We start from the raw sequence: 16320 nt of genomic DNA on the forward strand, positions 1-16320 counted from the left end.
ACAAAAATGTTCTGGAATGAGGTGAGCTCATGGCTGTACAACTCTGTGAAATACTGAAAACCACAGAATTGCATGGCATGTGATAAGATCTCAAAAAAAAAAAAAAATTGGACTTCCCTGGTGGCGCAGTGGTTAAGAATCTGCCTGCCAATGCAGGGGACACGGGTTCGAGCCCTGGTCCGGGAAGATCCCTCATGCCACGGAGCAACTAAGCCCGTGCGCCACAACTACTGAGCCTGCGCTCTAGAACCCAGGAGCCACAACTACTGAGCCTACGTGCCACAACTACTGAAGCCCGCGTGCCTAGAGCCCGTGCTCCACAACAAGAGAAGCCACCGCAATGAGAAGCCCGCGCACCGCAGTGAAGAGTAGCCCTCGCTCACCACAACTAGAGAAAGCCCGCGTGCAGCAACAAAGACCCAACGCAGCCAAAAATAAATAAATTTATAAAAAAAGATACCATATTGATGTCCATCATCTCCCTTGGCACCCAACCCTAACCCTGTTATTGAGTATTTAATCCCCATTCTACAAATGAGGAAACTGAGCCCCAAGAAGCTCCTGAGCTGTCCAGAGTAATAAACAGCCATGAAATGGCAGAGGTAGAAATTCAAGAGTTCTGGTGTTCCTCCAACTTTGCAAGTAACAGGTGAGATCGTGAACACGGGATGGCTTGTATCCACGTGGTGTCTACTGTTGGCCAAACCTTTATAAATATTTTCTCATCTATTCCTCACGGTAGCCCTGAAAGGAGGTGCCAGGATCCCAGTTTTCAAAAAGACAACCAGGAGGCTCAGGTTGCTTGAGGAACCTGCCCAAGGGCGGGCCTCTGTCGAGAGAGGGTGGAGACCCCTGCCCAAGGCTGCTTAAGCTCTGGGGTGTCTTCCCCTCTACCACGCTCAGTGGTCTCCATGAGCTGGTCATCAACATGGTCCTGGAACAGCCAGTGGGACCACCAGGCCTGACCATCCACGTCTGCACGGCCAAGTTCAGGTGGGGTACACAACATCTTCAAATGTCTACACTCAAAGAGACCCAAATGTGTGGCCTGGAGGAAGGCTTTAACAGTGACGAAGACAGGTGGTGGGTCTGAATGAAGGGGAGGGGGGGAAAGGAGGTGTGTCACCCCCACGTGGACCACTCCACCCCTAAGAGGAAGCCCACCTAAGTGAACATTTTGGGGCGTGCAGGCTCAGAAACAGCCGCCCACGATGACAGCACGAGGGCCGCCAGAGACCACCCCCCCACCCTCTCCATCACCTCTTGACTTGCTCCAGATCTAAAGAATCTCGTGTTCCCATTTAAGATTTACATCTCCTCTGCTCTCAAATATGTGAGTGTTTTTCTTTACCGCTGCTGCAGTTTTCCAGATGGGACCATCTGTGCCCAGAAAGGGCAGTTCCTCATTCTGGAAATGCCATTCCAGGGCCTTCAGGTATTTTGAAGTGAATCTTTGCAGCTCTAGGAACAAACTCTTCAAAATGAAGCTGGTGTTAAAATTCCTTTCCCATGAGGTAATGCAGGCAACTTTACAGCGGTGATTTTTCACCCCTGGCTGCCCATGAAAATCGCCTGGGGAGTTTCAATCTTTTTGATGGCTAGACTGCACCCCCAGATCAAACAAATCAGACACTTTGGGGCAGAACTGCAGACATCAGAATGGTTTAGGTTCCCCAGGAGACCCCAGGGCACAGCCAAGTTTACGACCATTGCTTTGCATCAGCGCTTGAGCCTGGGTGAGAAATCTCCTGGGGGGTGTGAAGCCACACTTCCTGGTTTCAGCCCCAGATATTCTGATTCTGCAGGTCCGGGGTAGGCCTAGGATTCTGCATTTGTAGCAGGTTCTGGGGTAACTCTGATGCTGCCAATCCCAGAACTTGAGTAGCACGTGCTTGAGACCCAAGAGCAAAATATGCACTTGAACTCAGACCCAATTAGGTTTTTTTTTTTTTTTTTTTTTTTGGAGGGGAGGGGAGACGAGTAACAAGCCATTGAAAGAGTTCTGGGAACTCTAATAAAGACATATTTCAGCCCTGCCGTCTCAAGTTGGTGATATTTTACCAAGACCAAATTCTACCACCTGTAACACGGCAATCCTGACACTCATGTGCTGAGAGTTGACACTTCTTCCTTCCTTAGAAGGGCCCATCCTGCTCAAGTTGTTAAGAAGCTATACAGCAGAAACGAACACAACACTGTAAAGCAATTATACTCCAATAAAGATGTTTAAACAAAAAAAGAAAAGAAATATAAGAGTGAGAGAGATCCCTACTCCCCCCCAAAAAAAGAAGCTATAAAGTCTCTGTTCTGACAACCGACCTCACCTTTAAAAACCACAGCCCAGACAGGAAGGCGGTGAATAAGATTCATGGGGCCTCATAAGGAGCAACCATAAATTAGACCTTGTCTTTGCAAATGACTAAGCTCATGCTTGTCCCGCTTATCGGGGACAAGCCTTGGGAAAGAACTAATGAGGGAAATACCGAAACTGTAGTGGATGCTGTTGGCGCCCTGCCCGCCTAGACCCCCTTTACCAATCGGGCATCCATGCCCCTGCTGCTACGAGTGCTGGCTGCCAAAAGCTCACATCTGCCCCCTTCTCTGGACAACCCAGGAAGCTATGCCCTCCCCTGGGAGCAGACGCACTGCTCATGGACACACTGATACAGAGTGTAGGACAGGGCTTCTTGCCTCAAGGTGGGACGCGTCTGGGGTGCTAGTCCCACTTCAGAGCTCCCTGAGGGGTCAGGCAGAGGCGACACCCCTGCTGACCCCACATCTTTGCCTGGCTTCCTCCCCATCCCATCCTATAAGCCCTGTCTCTGGCTCTGTTTCTAGAGAATCCAACCCAAGAAAGAACCTGATGAGATGAATAGAACCATGATTTCTAAGACAGATGTCTGCATGCAAATTGTGAAGGTGGGCAAAGGATGAGTGGCTTATAAAAGATAAACCACGGAGTAGGAGACTCAGGAGATGGTCACAGTGGGAAGGCTGGCACCTGAGACCTGGCCAGATCCCTTTTTAAGCTTTGTCTGAAAGTGGCAAATAACATCTCATGAATGGATGCTAATGAAAGACTTAGGAAACAGAACGTTCACAGCCTTAAAATATCATCCCATGGATTCCTTATCCTGAAGAGGAGAAGATGACCTGACAGTGGAGGAACCTAGGAGACATCTCCCTGACCAAGCGATCAGGGTCAACATCTCCAGCACCTGACATGGTACCTCTGACCTCTGATGCTCTGAGAAGGTTATAACACCACCTAGTCCTCCGGCCCCCAAATGTATTTAACGTGAATCCACATGGGAGGAAACAGACAAATCCAAATTCAGGGACTTCTGCAAAACCACTGGCCTGAGCTCTTCAAAATGTCAGTGTGGTGAAAGATTATTTAAAAAAAGAAACTGTGGGTTATTGTAGATAAAAGGAGACTAAACAGATGTGACAACCATGTTGAGTGCACGGAATTGATCACATATGGCCTCAGAATAAAAAGCAGCTATAAAGAACAATTGGGGGCTTCCCTGGTGGCGCAGTGGTTGAGAATCTGCCTGCCAATGTAGGGGACACGGGTTTGAGCCCTGGTCTGGGAAGATCCCACATGCCACGGAGCAACTAGGCCCGTGAGCCACAATTACTGAGCCTGCGCATCTGGAGCCTGTGCTCCGCAACAAGAGAGGCCGCGATAGTGAGAGGCCCGCGCACCGCGATGAAGAGTGGCCCCCGCTTGCCACAACTAGAGAAAGCCCTCGCAGAAGAAACGAAGACCCAACACAGCCATAAATAAAATTAAAAAAAAAAAATTCTTCTTAAAAAAAAAAAAAATGAGCTAGGCTCATTTCATCTTAAAAAAAAAAAAAAAGAACAATTGGGAATATCTGAAAAGGGTATATATTAGATAACACTGTATTGATATTTAATCTCCTGACTGTGATAGCTTTATTATGGTTTGTAGGAAAATGTTCTTGTTCTTAAGAGATGCATGAGATGCATACTGAAAAATTTAGAGGCAAAGTGTGAAAATGTTGGAAATTAAGTGCCAAATGATCAGCCCCTCATGCCCTTCCACCCCCTCAAAAAAAGGGAAAAATATAGAGGTAAGGAAAATGTGGTAAAATTTCAGCAACTGGTGAGTATGGGTGAATAGTACTCTTCTTGCAGCTTTTCTGCAATTTGAAATTTCTCAAAATAATAGGTTGGGGAAAATGGGATGGGAAAATATATAGCATCTCACTGGGCTTTTATGAGCATAGGATTCATTTATTTATTCAACTATTACTACTATTTCCAAGTGTCTAGGCCCACTTTCATGAGGAGATGAAGCTCAATTATGGATTCAGTGAGACCTGCACCCACATGTGAAAATACTGGGCAAAGCACAGAATGCCCCACAAACCTAAGGTGCCTCCAGGGGCAGAGAACAAACACTGGAAAACTCAGACAGTATGTGCTCCCATTCCAACCAACCCGGGCCTCAGGGCTCTACAGCAGATGGGTGGCAACTACACGCGCTCTGGCGGGGGCAGGGCTCTCTAACATTCTGGTCACACTCAATTTAAGACTCTTCAGAGTGTGGGATGTGAGTGGCCTTTCCACTTGGCTGTATTCCCGTCATTCCCGGGACCAGGCGTTGGTAGCCTAGGCAGGTGCAAGAAAAAGTGATGGCAGCCCGTGCATCCTAATGCAGGACGGGCAGAAAGACCTGATCACAGAATCAGATTCAGCTCAGAGAAACCACAAACTTGCAGCAGTGTCCCCAAGGGATGCTTTCTTGTCCTCCTAATCCAGAACCCCAGAGGACGGCCCAGTTCATTGAGGCAGCTTCTAAGGTCCAGGGTCTAAACCAAAGTATATTCAGAAAGGCTCCCTTGTCCCTCCCAGTACACCACTCCCTCTCCCCAGCTCCAGCCCAAACAACACATTACTTTACAGTTAAGTCTTTTTTTTTCAAATAAAGACAGGCAATTAAGAAAGCAATACATAAAATACAGGAAACTTTGATGTGAAGTTGTTTTAGTGCAGTCGATACACTCGACAACCTTCTGTATACAAGAATCCTAGCTCAGCTGTCGAATAGCAGAAATGAACTTTAAGGGAACTAGATACAAGGCAAAATGCCCAACTGTTCCTCTCAACAAGGGTGGCACACGTCCATCTGGCGAATGGGTCTCAGCACGAGTGCAGTGCTCTGGAGGGCTCTGTCCTCAGTCAGGACATGGGGACAAAACAAGTATACAGAAAAAACAGAAAGCCCTCCAAACCTTTCCTGTGTGCATTAGAAACACATCATGAAGCTGAACAACTACATTTTTTAAATGGATAATTTATATCAACACCTACGATAAGATGTACTTGATTATTTTTTAAGGACAAAAGCTATTTCAATTAAATATTTTAAATGTGCTAAGACTTTTCCTTTCTAGAGCAGAGTGTCATATCACAGTTCAATGAGAAAAGAGACAGGTTTAGTCGATTAACAACTTCAGAAAACCTCTCGTAGAATGAATGGCAAGTGCCCTGAGGAATTATATCTATATAATTATATGATATATATATAAGGTGGGCTCCCAAACCAGATTCCATGGCTCCCTGGCTCGCTCTGTGTGTTTGCATGGAAGAGAACAATGCACCTTTGCACAAACCCTATCCCATCTACCTTGGAATTCACTACCTTTGCAATCTCCTTCATGGAAAAGCCGTCCTTATATTTTAACTAGGTTTTCTGCTTTGCCTCTACTAACAGAACTAGTGGGCTCTGTAAGTTGAGTCATGTGGAGACATGTGGATGACTAAGTCTGCAGGATTATTTGGAGGAAGGATTATCACAACCCCCTAAAGTACACCTTGGCTTTCGGCCTTTGTCCCCTTCTTCCCTACTCCTCAATTCCTTGCCCCACGCACCACCCTCGATCTCCTCTATCAGGCTTTACAAAAGGCAGTTCTCTTCATGGAAGCAGTACCCTGCCCGCTGTGCCTGGTCTTTTCAGGCCAATTCTGGCGTTGGATGTGGGGCTGAGTAATTCACAAGGGCCGCCTTGTGGGATCTGAAGGGGTGAGAGACAGGCTCTACCTGGGTCTTACCTCCCAGGCCCTACCTGGATTTCCAGCAAAGATAACTCTCAGGGAAGACTCAGAGCTCTTCCTGCAGCCCGAGGGCTGGTTCCCTGAAAGTCACCAGTGGACCTTCCAGACCTTTAAGAAAACTAATAGTTTTTCCTTGCTTACACTGTAAAGGCCTAATAAACAGTCAGAGGATGAATCAAGAGAAACAGATGGGGCTGACTATTATCAATAAGATGCTAACGTCGTCAATAAAACAAAACAAAAACAAACAAAAAACAAGGGCAGAGCCCAAGGTTCCAAGTTGCTTTTGCCTAGGACTTAATTATGGCTTAAGATTCATCTCATTGCCTATTTGCCTCACATAAAGAGCTGAAGTCCTGCTACAAAGCAAAGAACTCAAAAACAAAACAAAACCCTACCTGTTAGGATAGAATAATTTTGATATTTTATAACTTTTCAATGGTTTATTAAAAGTTGACAGTAATTCCAAAAGAGTGCTGGATACACTAAGGTAGTACATGGAAGCACAGTTTTTATTTTAATGTCCAGTATTTAATATAATAGTTACATGTATTTAGTGTAATTCCCAATTATGGTGGGGATATTTACTTTTTTCCCCATTTTTTATTGTGGAAAAATACACATGACATAAAACTTACTATCCTAACCATTTTTAAGTGGTATTAAATACATTCGTATTGTTGTACAACCATCAGTACTGTTAAAAAAGAAACAACAGGTCCCAAATGGAGTCACTTGTGCTGAGCTCATCAAAACTTACTACCTAACCTAAGTACGGTTTCAACCTTCCCCAGGAATGTGACCTTTAACCAGTCAGCTTGAAATTTCCTTGTAAGCACTAATAATATATTCAGTCTGAGAGACCCCTTCCTTTCCCTTAGGAGGGTGACCTTGCCAAAAACAACGAATTCTTTGCTAATAATTTCATGTTTCCATTTCCTCTCTACCTTAAAAAACCTTTCCTTTTCTGCAGCTCGAGGGAGCGCCTTTCTCCTGGCTAGATGGGAGGCTTCCTGATTTGAGAATCGTCCAATAAAGCCATTCATGCTCAGAACTGTTTTCCTCTTGCAAATCTGAAGCTCTATACCTGTTAAACAGTAACTCACATTCCTCCCTTCCCCCTAGTCCCTGGAAACCACCCTCTACTTTCTGTCCCTATGAATTTCACGACTCTAAATACCTCATATAGGGACTTCCCTGGTGGCGCAGTGGTTAAGAATCCGCCTGCCAATGCAGGGGACACGGGTTCAAGCCCTAGTCCGGGAGGATCCCACGTGCCATGGAGCAGCTGAGCTCCATGCACCACAACTACTGAGCCTGCGCTCTAGAGACCACGAACCACAACTACTGAGCCCACGTGCCGCAGCTACTGAAGCCCATGTGCCTAGAGGCCGTGCTCCACAATAAGAGAAGCCACCGCAATGAGAAGCCCACACACAGCAATGAAGAGTAGCCCCCGCTCACCGCAACTAGAGAAGGCCTGCGGAGAGCGATGAAGACCCAACGCAGCCCAAAAAATAAAATAAATAAATAAATAGATAAATAAATAAATAATACCTCATAAAAGTAGAATCACGTGGCACTTGTCTTTTCATGACTGGCTTATTAAATTTATTTTAAAATAAATGTAACAAGTGAGTCAATTTAAGGAAAAATATGAGGTAGATGAAGAGTAAAGATGGTACATGAATAAGTGAAAAATCGTGGCACAATCAATGAAGCTTGGGCTGAGACAGTTCAAATGAGACAAGAATATTTTTTCCGTATTAATCTTCACAAACCCTTCTCTTAGTTTCAAGGGGGAAGGTCATCCTGATAAAAGCATCTATTTGCCCCTGCTCAGCCCCCTCCTTGCCCACGTTCAAGCTGTCCTTGAGTGTCCATAACTGACTCCGACCCGCCTATCAAAACCAGGCTCAAATCCTGTCCCCAGTGCCCCACCCCCCGACCCGGACTCCTGCGGCTGTGCTGAATTCCTTCACCCACTGTTTATATGCCTCTGGGGTGCTCACCCCATTTTACTCTGTATCACACGTATGTCTTTCTAGACTGACTTCATCCCTTGGCCATACTCAGGCCTAGCCCTGGGCAGGCGTGGAATAAATGCTTGCTCTGGGCATGACGGGGATGGGGTAGGAGGTTGACTCCTTGGGAGGGAGAAAGGGGAGAAGCTCAGTGGGCAAAGAGAAGTGGGGGACCCTGGGTCTCCATAGCTTCCGCCTGGGTCCCCACTGCACATCCTCTGACTCAGGCCTGTCCTCAGCCAGGCCCCGACAATAGAATCTGGCCACTGGTTCCTGTCTCAGGAGACAAAGGGTTCTTGTCTCTGTGTTTACCAGGAAATGGGTGGGGAGGGGAAGCAGAATATGCCACCCCAAAATACGCCACTTTAGCAAGTGGATTGTTTCAAGTTGAAGACTCAGCCCAACTGACTCAGAGAGAGCTGCCTTCCCCTTAACTGCTTGAAAGAACTTGGATAGAGGCCTGGCCAGGAAGAGAGCTACTGGCAAAGGCGACCTTCCATAACAGAAAGACTTCTCTGCATCGCAGACACCTGTTTGCCAACACGTGCTCCTCTCACCTTCCTGTGAACTGTCTTCTCCTCTTTGAAGCCCCAGATCCCGAGCCCTTTCTTAGCTCAGGATGGCACAGAAGCCTTGTTTTCCTGACCGGCTTTGGGTTTCACGCCTTTGGGGCCCCTTTACGTACAAAATTTGTTTTTCTCCTGTTAAGGTCTTATGTCGATTTAATTACTAGATCAGCTATAGAAGCAAGAGGGTAGAAAGGAAAGTTTTCCTCCCCTACAGCTGCAAAAATCACCACAGCCAGCAAGAGCCCCCTGGCCTCTGGCCATCTCAGGGCCTGGGGCGAGAAAAGAAGCAGCCCAAATCCTTCCAGGGCGACAAATCCAAACTTTTAGCAGCTCTGTCCTCACTGCTCGTGTGTTTCCCTCATGGACACCCCCTCCAGCCTCTCATTGAGCAGCAAGGGGTAGGCTTTGGGTGTAAAAGTCGTTGCTGAGTTTTGGTCTAGAATTGTACTTCCACACCTGCCAGACAAAGGGCATTGGTGCTGAGCTCTCCAATCAAGGCCCCCAAATACAGAATGCCTTCCCCACCACTGGGGATGAGACTTAGAATTCCAACCAAAGTGGCCGGATGTGCCCCAGCTGGTTGAGCACAGGAGGCATCGGGAGATCCTCCTGGCAGGAAAGCTACCTTTGGTAAAGGAAAGGAAAAACCCAAAGTGGGAACCTCATGCACACACCTCCTGGGGATGTACCATTCATTTATCAATGGATTCTCATTTACCCAGAATCAAACCCAACCACTTCCCGCACATGTGAATGAGGCAATATCAAGATGCAATGTTTTGGAAGGCATGTGGACCCCGAACCTAGGGTCCGCCGAGCCTCATGATCTTCAGTGGTTTCGGGGGAAGAGCATTTGTAGTCAGACCTGGATCAAAGCCTCAGTTGACTCTTTTTAACCGTGAGGCTTGGGCCCATTACTGCATGTCCTCCAGCCTCAGTTTCCCCATCTCTAAAGACAGATTCTTGTTGAAAAAAGGAATCTGTTACTAAAACAAACGAAATCTGAAAAGAGCTGAGTAGAAGAGCCTGGAACATCTTGAGAACTACGAGTAGATTCTGTTCAGTAGTTTCCAGGATGTCTCTTATTCTCTCCTAATTTTTAGAAATTCAGAAAAAGAAACAAGGCAATGTCTTTTCACTGTAGACTATTCAAAGACTATTCTACAGGGAATTCTGTGGCGGCCCAGTGGTTGGGACTCTGCGCTTCTACTGCAGGGGGCCCGGGTTCCATCCCTGGTCGGGGAACTAAGATCCCGCAAGCCACGTGGCACGGTCAAAAAAAAAAAAAAAAAATGTGAGCCTTCTTGAGGATGGCTCCCGGCAGGTGCCTCTAGCTGGGGTGTTCTCCGTCTATCATCAGGGTCGAGTCTCAGCCTGGACTCTGGTGCTTGCCATCCTCAACCTCCAGATGGAAAAAAGTAAGGATGAAAAGCTACTTCTCCTGATGTTCTTGTGTTGAAATTTCCAGGCATATCCTCCCTCTCGGGGAGCCTCCCTTCCTCATTCTGCCCGTGTTGAGCCTTTAGCTTCACTCCAGCCTAACAGAACCTCTTCACATGATGTCACCTCAACCAGCTGCAAAGGCAAGAAAGATGCACCCGGACACGGCCCTCCAGAGGGCTCAGCCTTCCAGCTACAAGAGGCCAGGGCAGGGTTGTCTTCAGAATTAAGGACCAGACAGAAGTCGGAGCCCTGCGTCCACCCTGGCCTTGCTCTTGGAGCAGTAGATCCTTGCCGATGTATCAGAAGGAATCCAAACACACCCCAAATACCAAGAAGTGGCCAAGATGCCGGGCTTGGTGGGAGATGAATCAGGACATCAATAGGTTCTAGAAAAATGTTAGCAGAAAAAGACTCCTCTGTAGAGAGACAGAGAAAACAACAACTCATCCCAAAGAGAGCCATCTAATAAAAATTTCTGGCAAAAGGACCAATTCCAAATTTTGCTAAACACACACACATATGCGTATATACAGCAAACAAAAATTTCCCAGAAAATCTTTAACTTCAGAAACACCTAGTAGTCCAATGACTACTAGGTGTAGTCCAATGTAATTTCAGAAACACCATTGTTGTCCAATGACTTCCTAACACTTTCAATTGTGTAAACATTTCTTTAGAATTTGCAAAGCTGAATAAAACCCCTCCTCTGTAGTGTTGCAGTCTGGAGGAGAAGGGGGCCCTACTTCATCCTGGCTACACATGGCTCCTTTCTTGGTTTATAGCAGAGAAACAGCCAGGTGAGTGGAGGAAACTCGGACTTCCCCCGACCCGAGATGGGAAAAGTGATGGGCAGAGGCCTGGGGGATGGGATATTCTTGTAAGGACCACTGCCAGTGTTGCCAGGGAAATTAGAGGCCATCTATTGAATAGTTTAAGGGAAATTAGAGGCCATCTATTGAATAGTTTATTTCCTTCTTTGAGGTCAAAACGCTAGAAATTGATAGCACTGGGCCCAGTCCTGACTTGTGCAGTTTCCCTATACCACGAAAATCGATATTTTCATTCCTCAAGGCCTTTTTGTCCCCTTAAACTCTGCAAGGAAAAAGATGAACAGATTTTGGGTCACGGGCTTTATTCCTCAAGGGCTGCTGCTTTCTGGGGGAGGAGGCCTCAACTTCCTCAAAAAGATTTCTAAAAGCACGTGGTAGGAGGATTTTTGTGAAAAGTCTCCATCTACTGAGGACCAGTTGGAGAGAACAGCACAGAAAAGGGAACATTTCCCCTTCGGGGAGGAGGCCCTGCCATTTTCACAAGAGGAGAAGGATTTGGTGACTTTTTTTGCTTATGAACTTCCTGCCGTCATCTCTCCAGTGAGAGATGAAAAGGGCAGATATGGGCCAGAGCTGGCAGGGGCCTCCACTCGTTCCTGTAAAACTAAGAAAGGAACAAAGAACCTGTTGTCCTGGGCACCCTTGGAGCTGAAAACAGGAGCAGAAGCCAGGCCGGCTGGGTCTCGCCCGCTGACCCTGGAGCCCGGGCTGCGGCCAGTGCAGGGTTTCACGGAAAGGCAGCTCTCCTTTGGGTCACACCGCTGTTGTCTCCGAGCTGGACTAAATCACCACTGCATCTAACCGAGCAGATGTTTTGCGGCAGAGTCAACTACCAACGTAGCAGCCAGCCAGGGTCTGTAAAGGCCGAGATAGATCCAACTCCAAAGGATGCCACTGTCAAAATTGTGTGCCCAAGTGCAGTGTGGGCAGGGACGCCAGCCCCCGACAAAGATGGAATCAACTTCTAGGACACACTGTGCATTTCCAGGATGATCCAAAACGCCCTCGTAAGTCAGCGAAAATCATGCACGATCTACCACTTGGATGCACAGAAAACACTGGCGGGATACGCACCCAGGCAAAGAAATAAAATAGCCAACAAGCAATCAGAAGTGGCTCTAGGGCTTCCCCGGTGGCGCAGTGGTTGAGAATCCACCTGCCAATGCAGGGGACACGGGTTCGATCCCTGGTCCGGGAAGATCCCACAGGCCGCAGAGCAACGAAGCTCGTGTGCCACAACTACTGAGCCTGTGCTCTAGAGCCCGTGAGCCACAACTACTGAGCCCGCGTACCGCAACTACTGAAGCCCGCGCGCCTAGAGCCCGTGCTCCACAATGAGAGAAGCCACTGCAATGAGAAGCCCGTGCACCGCAACGAAGAGCAGCCCCCGCTTGCCGCAACTAGAAAAAGCCCACATGCAGCAACGAAGACCCAATGCAGACAAAAATAAATAAATAAATTAATTAATTTTAAAAAAAAAGAAGTGGCTCTATCTCAGGAGGTGGTTCATGGTAATACTTATTTTTATTTTTTGCACTGTGCTTTCTCCACAATGTACATGTTCTACTTTGCTAATCAAAAAAGAAATTCTTATACACACTACTATATGTAAAATAGATAACTAATAAGGACCTACTGTATATCACAGGGAACTCTTCTCAACACTCTGTAATGACCTATATGGGAAAAGAATTTTAAAAAGAGTGGATATATGTATAACTGATTCACTTTGCTATACAGCAGAAACTAACATAACATTTAAAATCAACTATACTCCAATAAAAATTAAAAAAAAAAAAAAGAAATCTTACATGTTCTTTTTAAAAACCTTCCCCAATATCTCCAATCAAGATGGGCAAAACAGCTGTTTGGGGAACTTGTACTTACACTTGCTCACCTCATTCTTTAAGGCTGAGTTTCATCTTTCCTAAAACCACCTCCTACCTGGAATTATCTGCATCATCCCCAAGGTCCCCAGGACATCTGGCATAGTCCCCTATTACGTCCTCATTCCATTATATGATACTTGTTTACAATTCTTTCTCCCTTAAGTTGGGTAACTCTTCAGGCTCCCCTGAAGACTTATAGGTATTTTAGCAAATAGCACCCACTCAAGAAATATTTTCTGTAAATTGAACTTAATTGTTGCTACATTGGTAACAGTGTGAGCAAAGAGTTGGTCAATCCTCATAGAATTCCTTGACACACTGTTCCAAACAGTAGTGGTGCCTTGAAATCAGGAAACACCTTAAGGAACTGGGGGCAAATTGATCAAGCTAGTCATAGCAGAATATCCTTGGGACTTCCCTGGTGGCCCAGTGGTAAAGAATCCTCCTTCCAATGCAGGGTATGCAGGTTCGATCCCCGGTCAGGGAACTAAGATTCCACATGCCGCAGGGCAATTAAGCCCGCGCACCACAACTACTGAGCTCGCTGCCTCAACTAGAGAGCCCACGTGCCACAACTACAGAGCCCACGTGCTCTGGAACCCATGCGCCACAACTAGAGAAAAGCCCACGCACCGCAACAAAAGATCCCACGTGCGTCATCGAAAAACCTGCGTGCCGCAACTAAGACCTGACACAGCCAAATAAATAAATAAAATATTTTTAAAGAAAAAGAATATCCTCGATGAGCATGATAGGTAAATGTCTTATGGCAAAACGGTTACTGCTAATTATGAACAGAGCTATGTCCCTCCAAAGCACCCCACCTGTCCTGCTTCCACTGAAGGAAAGAGGGGCTGTGTCTATGGTGTCCCTTGGGGTGTTTCAGACAAATGGAGTTTCAACTGTTTTCAACCCGAGTCAAAGAGCTTCTCTATCCTGTTTGCCATCAGATATTCTTTGAGAAAGAATGTGAACAGGCAAGCACTGACAAATTAGAATTAGTGGAAATGTGCATTAACAATTCTTAGAAATAGATCATGTGTAAGACAGAGCCATAAACTTTGATGACAGCAAACATTTTTTAGAAGGGACCTAAGATACTGAAAGACATACCTAATATTCTGTAGCAAATGATTATTGTGAGCTTCCTGTGTCTGCTGCAGGAAGCAAACCAACCTTTTCGACAGGTGTGGCTGGTTCTAGGCGTGGCCTGCCCTCAGATGCCACAGCATCTGAACGAATGGCCTGAGGTACAGGCAGGTTTCCAGATATGGCAAAAGAGGAAAATATTTGTTCTGCTGGCTAACACTGCACACGACACAGACACTATGCAAGGAGACAAAATGCAAAGCGAGTTTTGCATCCAATGACTTGAACTTGCTTCCAAATGACCTCATGAATACATTCTCCAAGATCTTCAGAAGAGCAGAAGTAGCTATAAATCAGAGAAGAATAGTCAGTCTGTATGTGATGTTTCAAGAGAAAAAAAATGGAAAGGAATAATATGAAGTCACATTAAATTCTGTGTTTGAAGTTACCGATGTTGAGGACATGTATTTATTAAATATGGGAAACTGTATTAGAGGCAGATGTGTTCTGAGTTTAAAAGAAGAATTTAAATGCCCAAGGTAGCTGTATCAGATTTGGGCACATTCAGTTCTTAGTTGTGATGCAACCAATGGCCTTGGTCAAATCAATTCATGAGATGCTAAATATTTCTGCATGTAAGTACTGAGCAAAGTAAAGGAAAAGAAGCTAAGAGATGGAGAGAATTTTGTTGGCAGTTTTTTTCTGCTGCAAGTTTATGATCTAAGATTCATAAGCAGAAATAGAAATAATAAAAGGTACATATTTTTTCTCATTATTTCTGGATTATTTTCTCTTTTCATCCCCTCCCCCAAATAATCCTTTCCATAACTTCACAGGTTTCATAAATATCACCCAATGAATTGGCTGTCAGCTCAGAATTCCCCAGGACTTTAGCCTTGAATCTAGACATATGAAAATGGTAAAAGGATGCTCTTTTAAAACTGGAGAGTCAGGGCTTCCCTGGTGGCGCAGTGGTTAAGAATCCACCTGCCAATGCAGGGGACATGGGTTCCAGCCCTGGTCCGGGAAGATCCCACATGCCGCGGAGCAACTAAGCCCGTGTGCCACAACTACTGAGCCCGTGTGTCATAACTACTGAGCCCGTGTGTCTAGAGCCCATGCTCCTCAACAAGAGAGGCCAACGTAATGAGAAGCCCACGCACCACAACGAAGAGTAGCCCCTGCTCGCCGCAACTAGAGAAAGCCCACGCGCAGCAACGAAGACCCAATGCAGCCAGAAATAAAATAAAAAACAAAACAAAACAGAAAAACTGGAGAGTCCCCACTTCTTGACTCCCAGAGCATTGAGATAAGCACTGAGTCACAACATACAGGTAATCACACCTGCCTTCATCCGTCATGGTTTCAGAAGCTCTACACCCACACATCCATCCAAATGGCTAGATTGAAAAAGTAGCCAATAGCACGTATAGATGAGAACAGAGCATTCAGAACTCCCACACACTGTTGGTGGAAGTGCAAATTGACAAAATGACTTTGGATAACTCTTGGGCACCGTTTATTAACGTTGAATATATAAGCATCCTACAGCCCAACAATTCACTCCCATATCCCTAACTGAAGCATGTCACATGTGTTCCCCAAAAGACATGCACAAGAATGTTCATCGCAGCATTATTCAAAATAGTCCCAAGCTGGAAACAACACAAATACCCATCAACAGTAGAATGGATACACAACTTGTGTTGTAGTCACAGAATGGAATACATGCTGTATGATTCCAGTCATATAAAGTTCAAAAACAGACAAAACTAATCGATGGCAATAGAAAGTGGTTACCTTGCCGTGCAGTGTTTAGAAGGGAGCCCCTGGGGGGCACTGAGAACGTTCTGTGTCTTGATCTGGGTGCTGTGCTGTGTTTACTTTGTGACAACTCATCTAACTGCGAACTGATGTGTGTGCTTTTTCTTCATCTTGTTTTACTCTGGTGGGACTTTCTGAAATGCAGCACTAAATGCGAGAGGGTTTCATTCAGAAGCCAGAGGGCAGCTAACAGGCCCTGGTTGTGCCTCTTCCCCAGACTGTAAGCCACCACTCTCCTCTTCCAAGCTTGTGTTCCAACCTCTAGCCAAGTGAAGAAGTGAAGGGCGGTACCAGGGGCGGGCAGTCTGAGTGTCTTGTGGTTTTGCTATCAATGCTGTTGCACAGCTGCTAAGAAGCTTGCAACTTCCCCAGGGACACAGAACCTTCCAGAAGTGGCCAGTGGTGGGGAACGACTGCTACCCCGTGGCATTGGGCAGGGCTGCCAAGGGAGTTTTGAATTCTGTGTGTCTGAACTGGGGGTGTAGAGTGATGGGGGTGGAGTTTCAGGAGCCTGGGCGCCCCCAGCCATCCACTTGGGCTGGAGTGTCCCAGTGAGGCGACA

General features: G+C 46.2%; 1 protein-coding gene across 7 annotated transcripts in view; it reads right to left on the bottom strand.

Annotated features, from left to right (window-relative positions):
- RIN2 (Ras and Rab interactor 2) overlaps positions 1-16320 on the bottom strand; it is a 232004-nt gene that overhangs the window by 48998 nt on the left and 166686 nt on the right. The window lies entirely within an intron of this gene.

This window comes from Balaenoptera ricei, chromosome 15, assembly GCF_028023285.1.
Source record: "Balaenoptera ricei isolate mBalRic1 chromosome 15, mBalRic1.hap2, whole genome shotgun sequence".
NCBI lineage: Eukaryota > Metazoa > Chordata > Mammalia > Artiodactyla > Balaenopteridae > Balaenoptera > Balaenoptera ricei.